Here is a 13,097-nt window from a genome sequence, read left to right on the forward strand (position 1 = left end):
ATCCTATTTTATTTTCCAATTTTAAGTGATAAATTATTTTAATTTGTTGTTGCATCAGATGTGTAGTACTGGTGCACTCACTTGCTGTTTCTAATCTCTTTTAAAAATCATTTTTATTCATTAAAAATACTGTTTGAAATTGAGTCTCGCTCACCCATTTTTATTCTTCTGTCCACCAGATTAGAGTGTGGATTAGCTGCTGTGAGTAACCAGGGCAGGGCAGGTTATCAATGCTTGTACAGAAATAGCAACTCTGAGCCAAATTTAGAAGCACAGTATTAAATGTTAATTAATTAACTTTCACAGTAACTCTGAAGTAGAGAGTATTGATCTGTAAAGTGGGCATAATAAGAAAAGTGAGGCCTGGAGAGGTTAAGAGACTCTGTCCGAGGTCACATGGTGAATTTATGTCAGTACCCTTTGGACTCAGGATCGCTGCATCCTGGATTGCTGCTCTAACTACTAGACCATGACCTCCCATTAGATAACAGAGAAGAGCTGGTAGCCAATCTTTGAAAAGAACCTGACTGGCACCTTTGCCAGTGTTCTACTACTGTAGGTAGTAAGGGCAATCCTACGCTATTGTCTCAATTTTCTTTAGGGACCATGAGATTCATCTTTCGTTACTAGTCTATATTCAGCTAATGCATTCTATTTTTGTACTTAATGAGATAATGTTAGTCATGGTTTCTAATAAGGACAAATATAGGAGGGGAAAAAGATGATGAATGTTTCTAACTTCAGGTTCTCTCTGTGCTCATTGAGAGATCTCTAGATTTCTTGCAGAGCCAGCAGCTGCATTGCCATTGCTCCTGATCTGCAAACATGCTTGCTGCACTAGGACTTTTGTTGTTTTTAGAGTAGAGAGCCTTGATTCAGACTGGCAGATGTCCTCCAAAAATGCACCATAGACATATAGGGCTGCTTCCTCCTGGCAAAAGCCTGTTAATCTGACTGTAGTATCAGAGTTAAGTGTTCCCGTTAGCTGTATTAAATTATCTAGACTTGTGTCAACGCATCATCAGGGATCTACAACCCATCCTGGACAATGATCTCACACTTTCACAGGCCTTGGGTGGCAGGCCAGTCCTCGCCCACAGACAACCTGCCAACCTGAAGCATATTCTCACCAGTAACTGCACACCGCACCATAGTAACTCTAATTCAGGAACCAATCCATGCAACAAACCTCGATGCCAACTCTGCCCACATATCTACACCAGCGACACCATCACAGGACCTAACCAGATCAGCCACACCATCACTGGTTCATTCACCTGCACGTCCACCAATGTAATATACGCCATCATATGCCAGCAATGCCCCTCTGCTATGTACATCGGCCAAACCGGACAGTCCCTATGGAAAAGGATAAATGGACACAAATCAGATATTAGGAATGGCAATATACAAAAACCTGTAGGAGAACAGTTCAATCTCCCTGGACACACAATAGCAGATTTAAAGGTAGCCATCCTGCAGCAAAAAAACTTCAGGACCAGACTTCAAAGAGAAACTGCTGAGCTTCAGTTGATATGCAAATTTGACACCATCAGCTCAGGATTAAACAAAGACTGTGAATGGCTAGCCAACTACAAAAGCAGTTTCTCCTCTCTTGGTTTTCACACCTCAACTGCTAGAAGAGGGCCTCATCCTCCCTGATTGAACTAGCTTCGTTATCTCTAGCCTACTTCTTGCCTGCATATATATACCTGCCCCTGGAAATTTCCACTACATGCATCCGACGAAGTGGGTATTCACCCACGAAAGCTCATGCTCCAATACGTCTGTTAGTCTATAAGGGTACGTCTACACTACAAGACTATTTCGATTCATCTTAATTCGAATTTCTGGAATTGACCTAATGAAGTCGAAATTGTGTATCCACAATAAATACACTAATTCGACTGTGTGAGTCCACAGTAACGGGCGAAGTGTCGACTTTGGAAGCGGTGCACTGTGGGAAGCTATCCCACAGTTCCCGCACTCCCCGCCGCCCATTGGAATACTGGGATTTCCCACCAATGCATGCTGGGGGAGGGGAATTGTGTGGAGGGTGGTTTTGGGTAACTGTCATCACTGAACCGTCAATCACGCCCAGCATCCCTCCCTGAAAGCGCCAGCTGGCAATCTGTTCGTGCACTTTTCTTCTCAGTGACAGCGCGGGCGCCACAGCACTGCGAGCACGGATCCTGCTGCAGTTGTGGCCGCTGTCAGCTCCTCGCAACTTATCGTCCACCTCTTCCGCAGTCAGCTGCTGAGAAATTTGGCTAATTTTCAATGGTGCTGCGAGCAGTGGTGGACCATGGGGGACGTTTTACCAACATCAACGTCGGGTGGCCAGGCAAAGTTCATGACGCGCGTGTTTTCAGGAACTCTGGTCTGCTTAGACGCCTGCAGGAAGGTAGTTTCTTCCCGGACCACAAAATAACGCTTGGGATGTGCAGATGCCCATACTGATCTTAGGGGACCCAGCCTACCCGCTAATGCCCTGGCTCGTCACGCCCTATGCAGGCACCTTGCACAGTGACAAGGAACTCTTCAAGTACCAGCGAGCAGCGAGCAGCGTGAACTGTGACTGTTCAGTTTCTTCACAGAGAAGCTGAACCTGCCCCTGTTTCTTTACCAAGTTACTGTTGACTAGCCTCTGCAGTTACATACCCCGTCCACCCCGCTTCCCCAACTTCTAACACACATTTAAAAATTAAAGTACGTGCTCCGCTGTAGCTTTACAACCGTGTCTTTATTGATGACTTTGCGTTAAAGGGTTGAAACTGGGACGTACACTGTGCTGGGTAGGGTGTGTGGTCATGTAAAGACCGCCTCTAAAGTCGAGGTTTGACATGCTCCCGCTCCCAGACCGGTCAGCAGTGCCGGACTGCTTGTTTCAACGGATCCTGCCATCCCTCCTTTTTTGGACTCTGTGTGCGGGGGCTATGTGGCCTTGTTGCGGGGGAGGACGGATACAGATTCCTCTGCTGTGTGGCTCTGCGGTCCATTACAGGGACCGTTGCATGACATCTGTAACCTCCCTCCCCCGCTACAAATGCACGTACCACCCCCAATGACAGAAAACCTGCAAACCACCTCCGATACCAGCTAACCGCCTACTGACTGCACTGTGTGTGTGACATGCTGCTGATCCAGCCCCCGTCTCTGTACCCTGCTAAAGGTGACTGTCCTATGCATTACACTACCCCCTCAACCACCCAACGACCCACCCAAGACATCTAACACAGCGTTGTGTAAAAAACCATGACTGAAAAAGTAAGTAACAGAAAACTACTTTTAATAATCAACAACACAGTAAGGGAAGGACTTTTCAAAATGTAGTGACTGATAGCTTTTGGGTAATTTAACACTGTCCTGTGGTGCAGTGACAGTTTTCACGGCCCCTGGTGACCCTCCTTCTTGTTATTTTTGATGAGGGGGGATTGGAGTTTGAGGCGGGGGTGGGCGGTTGCAGATACAGTGCAGGGGGGCTCTGTCTTCCTGCCTGCGGTCCTGCAGAACATCGACAAGGCGCCTGAGCGTGTCCGTTTGCTCCGTCATTAGTCCAAGCAGCGTTTGAGTCGCCTGCTGGTCCTCGTGACGCCACCTGTCCTCCCGTTCGCAGAGTGAGTGGTGCTGCTGACTGAGGTTCTCCCTCCACTGGCTCTGCTGGTCCGCCTCGGCTCTGGAGCAGCCCATAAGTTCAGCAAACATCTCGTCCCTTGTCTTTTTCTTACGCCTTCTAGTTTGCGCCATCATCTGTGAGGGGCATGGTGCATCAGGTCGTGATACAGTTGCACCTGTGTGATGTCAAAAAGATAGTGAATTTCTTACAATGATACATTTTTTAAACAAAGAAACATAGTCTACTCGGTGTCTGTGAACAAGAGTATGCACAGCACCTGTCTCATGCGCACTCACTAATGGAAAGTTCGATTTCTCTGAATGCGCTTTCATTGCCTGGGGTATTGGGCTGCAGATCAGAGAACCTTTGCAGGAAAGAAGAATTCGTGTAGCAGCAAGGCATGGTAAGCCAAACACTTTTGGATTCATAGAAGTGAATGTACAGCTCTGTCCTCTTGATGCAGGCAATCCTGAAAGCATAAACTCGGCCCCTGTTGCACCCTCTCGCGGCTGTTCACTGGGAAAGATCCCTGTATGCTGCCACTCTGTAGACTGCAGCACGTGGCTGTTAAGTGAGGCTTCTTGTTATGCAAAGGAACAGTTAAGCGCTCCCATTACTAATAGTACCCCAATTACTCTAATTTCATGCAGGAGTGTGCGAGAGAGATCACCCTGAGGAGAGTCTCACGGGCAGAGAGAGCGCGCATGCTGGAAGAAAGCCACCACAACCCAGGGGCCTACTCTGCCATGCTCGTGAGGGCAATGGTCCCGGAGTTCCAGCTTTTATAGCATGGAAAGGCAAAGTGTGCTACCTCGGGCACACGATAAGCTAGCTCTGCCAAGGAACCTCCTGCATAGACTTTCAGATTACCTCCAGGAGAGTTTCCTGGAGATATCTTATGAAGATAAAAGTTCCATCCCCCTGTATGTAGACCTTCTGTTCTCCTAATGTCTCTCCCTGTTTAATTACTAAAAAAATGTTAACTCGTTGTTCTTAGCTGCTTTTAATAAATAAATGTTAACTTGTTTAAAGCACTTACGGACTGATCCTTCTCCCGATTCAGGGTCCGTGGTAACGGCTGGGGAGGGTTGGTAGGGGATCTCAGTGAGGGTGAGGAAGAGATCCTGGCTGTCGGGGAAAGCGCCGTCGACTGCCTAGTCCTCCTCATCTTCCCCGTCCGCGAACATCTTCGAGGAACAGTCCGTCGACACTATCCCATCCTCAGAGTCCACGCACACTGGTGGGGCAGTGGTGGCAGACCCACCGAGAATGGCATGCAGTGCCTCGTAGAAGCGGCATGTCTGGGGCTGGGCTCCGGAGCGTCCGTTTGCCGCTCTGACTTTCTGGTAGCCTTGTCTCAGCTCTTTGACTTTCACGCGGCACTGCGTTGCATCCTGGCTGTATCCTCTGTCTCTCATGGCTTTGGAGACCTTCTCGAAGGTCTTTGCATTCCATTTGCTGGAGCGCAGCTCCGAAAGCACAGACACATCGCCCCACACAGCAATCAGATCCAAGACTTCCCGGTCAGTCCATGCTGGGGACCTCTTTCTAGTCTGAGATTGCCTGGACTCCTCTGCTGGAGAGCTCTGCATCGTTGCCGGTGCTGCTGAGCTCGCCCCGATGAGCAACCAGGAAATGTGATTCAAACTGTCCATACAGGAAAAGGAATTCAAATTTTCCCGGGGCATTTCCTGTGTGGCTGGTCAGAGCATCCAAGCTCCGACTGGCGTCCAGAGCGTCAACAGAGTGTTGCACTGTGGGATAGCTCCTGGAGCTACTAAGATCGATTAGCATCCACACCTAGCCTAATTCGACATAGCCATGTCGAATTTAGCGCTACTCCCCTTGTCGAGGTGGAGTACCGAAGTCGAACTAAGGAGCCCTCTATGTCGAATTAAATGGCTTCCTGGTGTGGACGGGTGCACGCTTAATTCGATTTAACGCTGCTAAATTCGATTTAAAGAGCTAGTGTGGACCAGCCCTAAGGTGCCACAGGACTCTTTGCTGCTTTTACAGATCCAGACTAACACGGCTACCCCTCTGATACTAGACTTGTGTGTATCACTGAGGATGGGTGGGGGAGGAGGGTGTCGATAAAATATTCATATTCAGCGTATAGAATGGCAATATATTGGAGGCAGACACTTAATTGGTATAATCTCTTCTCTTCTACAGAGTTTCCACAACCCTATAGTACAGCAGCATATTTTATGGGGTTTAGTTTTGTTGCATCAGGTAAATATTCTTTAAGAATGTGAGAAGGCCATCAATAGTGTTTTTTGTTGTGTTGGGTCTTCAGCCTATTTCTCTGTGTGTGTGAGAAATGAAAATTTCAGGGGGACTCATGTCAGATACCACTTCTTGTACCGTATTCCATTGCAGCTCAACCCCCATTTTGTGCCACCATACAACTACAGACAAATCTTGTTCCTGTGTCTTTTATTGTAGGGGATGTTGTAATGGTTCTAACAAGGGTTTAACTGCTTCATTTGAAGCTCAGTGGCTTTTGCCATGTTTCTTTCTTCACTCTCAAGTCTGAGTCTTGGATCCTCACCTCCAAAACTGTTCCCTATGCCCCTTCCAAAACTCCTTCTCCCCAAAACACTCTGTCTCTCTAACGGTCATCTGTGGAAACTTCTTAATGTTCTTTCCCCATCGATTCCAGGAACACTTTTTCTTTCAGTTCTCCTCCACTTTCCCATGGCAGCTGAGAGCCAGGAACTTGGTTTTTCCTTGTTTTGTGTCATTTGCCTTCAGATTACTAGTTTTGGACATGGGCCATTCAAGAACCTTTCTTAGCCTATCTCTGTTTCTTCTTTACACTAGTCTTTTCTCTGAGCCACTTCCTGCTGTTGCAGACACTAGTGTTGCAGCATAGGCTGGGCTCCAGGCAGCTGTAAGCATGTTAATCATGGTGCCATCTAAACCTTTTCAGAGCAGCTCTACAGAACATATGTGCTAGTGGGTGCCCACTCCTTGTCTATACTTATGCCTATCACCACTGCTCTGGACCCTGGAGCTGGACAAAGCCTAGAGTAGACAAGATCTTGTTCTACTTGGCCTCACTCTGCTTGTCTATCACTGTTTAGCTCTGCAGATCGGACATCTCCAGGATCCAGTACTTTGTTCCTGGAATGCAGCTTGTGTAGTAAGGGTTTTAGGACCAGGCACCGAGCTGTTAGGCTTTTCATGAATTGAGCCCTGTGCCAGAGTAAGAAGAGCATTAGCCAATCCCAACGGAGGATCGCTAATCTTGTAATCAAAGCTAGTGTTTCTAAAAGCTTTAGTTTTTTACTCCGAGGAATCATGCAAAATGTTCCACAAAACCATACTGGCTCCCAGTTATTCCATATTCGAAGCAGACTGAAATTGCTATTACTTTTAACTTTATGGGTCTGGTGGCCCTGCATTTTGGGGTTTGTCTACACATGAAAGTTAATCCGTAATAAGATCGGATAGAATTTAAAGTGGATTAAGTATTTGCCAGTTTGAGTCCACTTCCAAAGTGGTTTAAGCTAGTTTGGGGCTTGTCTACGTGAACATTTAGTTTGCTGTAAACTGGGGTGTGTATCTACCTGGCACTAATCTGTGGTGGTTTAACTGTCTTTGTGGACCATGCTGATGCACATACACAATATGTTAATGCATTTCGATAGAGTCCTGTTTCAAAGAGGACCAGATCAGTGCACATTAATGAACTGTTAGTGTGTCAGCAGGGTCCACCCAGTTGATCTGCAGCAGGCTACTGCGGGGAAGGTAAACAACCTAGTTTGCTGTAAACGAAGGCGTTGTCTACACTGGCAACTTTCTGCGCAGTAAAGCAGCTTTCTGCATTGTAACTCCTGAGGTGTGTACACTGCCAAGCCACTTAGTGCACAGAAATTGCGCAGTTGCAGCGCTGTAAAAAAACCACCCTGACGAGAGGTGTACAGCTTTCTGCACCAGGGCTATAGCGCCATGGTGCCAGTATAGACACCCTGGTCAATTACAGCGCTGCGACTGGCTGCTGGGAGGTGTCCTACAATGTCTGTTCTCGCTTCTCTGGTCATTGGTTTCAACTCTACTGCCCTGCCCTCAGGTGACCAACTGTGAGCCCCACCCCTTAAATTCCTTGGGAATTTTGAAAGTCTCCTTCCTGTTTGCTCGATGATGCGTGCAGTGGCCTCAGTGTATCTTTCCAGGTGGCCATGCCTGCTCCATGCACCAGGCGATCCCCGCTTGGAGCAATGCCGAGCTGCTGGACCTCATCAGCATTTGGAGAGAGGAGGCTGTGCAGTCCCAGCTGCACTGCAGCCATAGGAATTATGATACCTACGGACAGATTTCACGATGCATGACAGAAAGGGGCCATGACTGGGACACACTTCGGTGCAGGGTGAAAGTGAAGGAGCTGTGGAACGCCTACCACAAGGCACGGGAGGCAAACCGCCACTCCGGTGCTGCACCTGTGAACTGCTGGTTCTACAAAGAGCTGGACGTGATACTCAGTGGTGACCCCACCTTCACTGTGAAGGCCACTGTGGCTACTTCGGGGGCTGACGTGCCAGTCGAGAGTGGACCGAGCCAGGAGGAGGAAATCTTGGATGAGGATGTGGAGGCAGAGGCAGAGGACGACTCAGATGTCAGAGATGCATGCAGTCAAGAGCTCTTCTCTACCCGGGAGGAGGCTAGCGAGTCACAGCTGTTGGAGCTTGGCGAAGCGCAAACAGGAGAGGAGGCTCTTGGTAAGTGGCTTTGATTTTGGGAATCGCTGAAGTGACTTGTTGGGAGCAGGAGGAAAGCAGGCTTCTGTCTGTATGATGCGGGTACCACCACATGCCTAGTCTGAGCGGCAGAACAGGGTGTTGATTGACTCCCTCAGTTCACAGGGATCTGCCTCAGAGATCTCTAGGAAACTCTCATGGAGATACTGGGCAATCTCCTGCCACAGGTTCTTTGGCCGAGCTACTTTGTTTCTTGCCCCACTAAGGGTAACTTTCATGCGCCACCCTGCCATCATGGGGAGGCACTGCGCGGCTGAAAAACGAGAATTGAAGCAGTGACGGACAGCAAGAAGAGGGACCAAAAGGAGAACACAGTGCACCAGAACGAAGCCATGGAGCGGCTCTTAAAAGTTATGGAGCGCCAAGTGGATACACTCCAGGCACTACTAGCACTGCAAACCGAGCAGCTCCGCGCCCGCCTGCCCTCCTCTGCAGCCACTGTCGCAAAACTCTTTCCCATGCGCCCCCCAGACACCGCCAACACTCTCTTATCAACCTCCTGGCTCCAGTCTGTCCCCGCTGCATTCCACTCCCCCCCGTCACAGTCCAGCCCTGTGGACTCCCGGTACCCATTGCACTCAACATCCGTCCATCTGCAGTTTAGCCCTGCTGAAGTACAGTACCCACTACACTGTACTCCAAAGGCCAAGGCTGCATATGATACCTGGACATACACAAATCTTTAACTGTCCCAGGACCCCACCTCCTCCTGGGACCCTCCCTTCCCCTATCGCTCTCACTGCTGATGTTTTTTTTTGTTTGTCTCTCTCCTCCAGTTGTTGTTTTTAATAAAAGAATTGTGTTGGTTTGAAAGCAATCTTTATTCTATTAATTGAAAGCAAACAGAGCCCTGCAAAGCAACAGACAATTTTCGTAAACCTTCATAGTGCATCGTCTGAACCAATCACAATCACCTCCTAGCATTACAAGCACTGCACTCCCGAGCATAGCAACAAATATTAGTGGCTTTCAGCTTTAAATTGCTGACTCAAGGCATCCCTGATCCTTATGGCCCCGTGCTGCACCTCTCTAATAGCCCTGGTCTTTGACTGTTCAAATTCAGCCTCCAGGCACTGAGCCTGAGCAGTCCAGCCCTGAGTGAAACTTTCACCCTTCCCTTCACAAATATTATGGAGTGTACAGCATGCGGCTATAAGCATGGGAATATTGTCATCAGCTGGGTCCAGCCTCCCATTTAGGCAGTGCCAGTGGGCTTTTAAATGTTGAAAAGCCTGCGTTAATGTCCATGAAATGCCCATGGTAATCCACACGTGCCTGGAGAACTATAGAGAAATACCCCTTACAATTAATGTGCTAGGTGGTCTGGTGCCAGAATTGGAATATGAGTGCCATTTATTGCCCCTTTGCACTTAGGGAAGCCCATTTGTGCAAAGATATCCACAATGTCATGCATGATGCCCAGAGTCAACGGTCTTTCGGAGCAGGATGCGATTAATGGCCTTGTGCACTTCTGTCAACACGTGTCCAATGGTAGATTTTCCCACTCCGAACTGGTTAGCGACCGATTGGTAGCAGTCTGGAGTAGCCAACTTCCACAGTACAATCGCCATGAACTTCTCCAATGGCAGGGCAGCTCTCATTCTCATGTCTTTGTGCCACAGGACTGGGGTGAGCTCATCACACAGTCCCATGAATGTGGCTTTCCTCATGCGAAAGTTCTGCAGCCACTGCTCGTCATCCCAGACATGCATGACGATGTGATCCCACCACTCAGTGCTTGTTCCCTGAGCCCAAAAGCAGCGTTCCACTGTGGTCAGCACCTCTGTGAACGCCACAAGCAATTTCATGTCTTAGCTACTATACGTGGTGAGATTAGTGTCACACTCCTCTTGCCTTTGTAGTTTAAGGAATAACTCCACTGCCACTTGTGACGTGTTAGTGAGAGCGAGCAGCATATTGGTCAACAATGCGAGATCCATTCCTGCAGACCGAAGAGGCAGGGCACGCAGTACACAAACCGTTGAAAGATGGCACCAAATGTGGATGGAAGCACGGGGATTGATGGGATGCAAAGCAATGCATTGCAGGGCATTGGGAGATGCCCTGCGGTCCCCTCTGCCTTCCCACAACTCATAGCGGCAGAAGAGGAAGAGATGCTCTGTGGAATAGCTGCCCAGAGTGTACCACTCCGAATACCACTGCAAGTGCTGCAAGTCTGAACATGCTATTGTGCAGGCAGCTGACCGTGTGAACACACAAAAGTGGTTTCCCTTCAGCGCTCTCTGAGCAGTGCTGTAACTGCCAGCGCTGTAACTCTGCCAGTGTAGACATACCCTAAGGGTTTGTGTAGACAAGGGACTCTTATTCTGGAATAAGAACATGTGTTATGTTCCCAACATACCAACAGAGAAGTTAGATAAAAACATACAGTACTCTTGCTGGAAGGTTGCAACATAACACTACTTTTATTCTTAGAAACCAGAACAGTAACACACACAGGGGCGGCTCCAGGCACCAGCATGCCAAGCGTGTGCCTGGGGCGGCAAGCCACGGGGGGCGCTCTGCTGGTTACCGCGAGGGCGGCAGGCAGGTTGCCTTCGGCGGCATGCCTGCGGAGGGTCCGCTGGTCCCGCGGCTTCGGCGAACCTCCCGCAGGCGTGCCGCCAAATCCACAGAACTGGGGACTTCCCGCAGGCAAGCCGCCGAAGGCCATCATGCTTGGGGCGGCAAAATACCTAGAGCCACCCCTGAACACACAGTAGCCAAAAACAGAAGTAGACAAAGCAAACTAGCCCCTAAGGCAATGAGGCACAACTCACCCCACCTTTCTCTATGCTGGCTCTTTCCAGGCTGACTCTGATCTCAGACTTTCCCTCAGAGCCCCCTAACCAGCAAAGAGGACACTTATCTAGTTTTAACAGATCTTTCTCTCCAATTGATGTGCAGTTTAGCCTGCTTGCATGAAAGAAATGGCTTATTACTGATGGAATCAGTTCTCTCTCCTGCTGCAAGAAAAGGAAAGATCCCTCCAAAGATGTTCTCCACCCACCCCCAGAGATTAGGATTGTCAATTGGAAAACAGACTCATAAACTAGTGAAAAATACAGTTAATTGGAAAGATTTATAGGCTTGTTAGTAGGAATGTTTTTTAATTTGAAATGTCAATGTATTCCCTGAAGGGCAACATTACTTCTGCTGAAGCCATAATTGGAGTGAACTAACTTTTAATGATGGGGGAATAAAAACAATCTTCACTCTTGACAAAGAAGAGAGCCAGTTAAATTTCATAGGCCATAAAAATGTCACGTCCATCACTCATTTTTAGGACTCCCTCTAGAGACTACAAAAGAGATTGAAAGATGACCAGGGTAGAGGTGAGAAGAGAGGGTTTTTAATGTCTAATTCTGGCTCTACGTACAATACTTAATCTGGACCATTTCACAAATTAAATTTTCCTTTATGGTTAGAAAGTGATGTTGGCAGAACAGTAACACACACACGGGCGTTCTCACCCCTTCTCCGAGGCTCCACCCCCGCTCACTCCATCCCCCCTCCCTCTGTTGCTCGCTCTTCCCCACCCTCACTCACTAGCTCCTTATCACTGGGCTGGGGCAGGGGTTTGGCATGTAGGAGGGGGTTCCAGACTGGGGATGTGGCTGAGGGCTTTGGAGCGTGGGAGGGGGCTCCGGGCTGAGGGAGGGGGTTGGGGTGGGGGGGCGTACAGGCTCCGGGCTGGGGATGCAGGCTCTGGGGTGGGGCCAGGGATAAGGGGTTTGGGGTGCAGGAGGAGACTCCAGGCTGAGGGGTTCAGTGTGTGGGAGGGGGCTCTGGGCTGAGGCAGGGGATTGGGCTATTGGAGGGGGTATGGGCTCTGGGGTGGGGCTAGAAATGAGGGGTTCAGGGTGAGGGAGGGGATCCAGTCTGGGTCAGGGGATTGGAATGTGTGTGGAGAGGTGAGGGCTTCAGCTGGGGGTGTGGGCTCTGGAGTTTGTGGTGCAGGAGGGGGCTCCAGGCTGAGGCCAAGGGTTGGAGTGCGGGAGGGGGCTGTGGGTTGAGGCAAAGGGTTGGGGTGTGGGCTCTCAGAGGGAGTTTGGAGTTTGGGTGCAGGAGGGGGCTCAGGGGATTGGGGTATGGGAAGGGTGTGGGCTCTGGGAGGGAGTTTGGGTGTGGGAGAGGTTTCGGGACAGGGCAGAGGGTTGGGGTTGGGGAGGAGTTTTGTGGTGTGGGCTCTGGGCAGCGCTCTCCTCAGGCGGCTCCCTGCAAGCAGCAACATGTCCTCAGGTCTTAGGCGGAGGCGTGGCCAGGCGGATCTGCGTGCCATCACCGTCTCCAGGCACTGCCCCCGCAGCTCCCATTGGCTGCAGTTTCTGGCCAATGGGAGCTTTGGAGCTGGTGTTTGGGGCGGGGGCAGTGTACGGTGCCCCTGTGGCTGTCCCTTCCCCGAGGAGCCGAGGGACATGTCGCTGATTCGGGGAGCTGTGTGGAGCCAGATAGGGAGCCTGCCCATCCTGTACCAACTGGACTTTTAACAGCCCAGTCAGTATTGCTGACCGGAGCCACCAGGGTCCCTTTTTGACTAAGCGTTTCGGTCAAAACCCGGACACCTGGCAACCCTACCTAGCTCAGGCTTTGTGGATTGTATTGTTGTTCCTGTGATTTTTCTAGGCACCTAAAAGTTGTGTTGTAATGCTCAGTGTCATAACACCCAAGTCCTTTTGTGGATTTGGGCCTAAGTTAAGAAAAGTGCTCAGAAGTTC

General features: G+C 49.6%; 1 long non-coding RNA gene across 3 annotated transcripts in view; it reads left to right on the top strand.

The window, feature by feature from the left end:
* LOC123364660 overlaps positions 1–13,097 on the top strand; it is a 140,490-nt gene that overhangs the window by 10,180 nt on the left and 117,213 nt on the right. The gene's annotated exons all lie outside the window — the stretch shown is intronic.

Source organism: Mauremys mutica, chromosome 2, assembly GCF_020497125.1.
Source record: "Mauremys mutica isolate MM-2020 ecotype Southern chromosome 2, ASM2049712v1, whole genome shotgun sequence".
Lineage (NCBI taxonomy): Eukaryota > Metazoa > Chordata > Testudines > Geoemydidae > Mauremys > Mauremys mutica.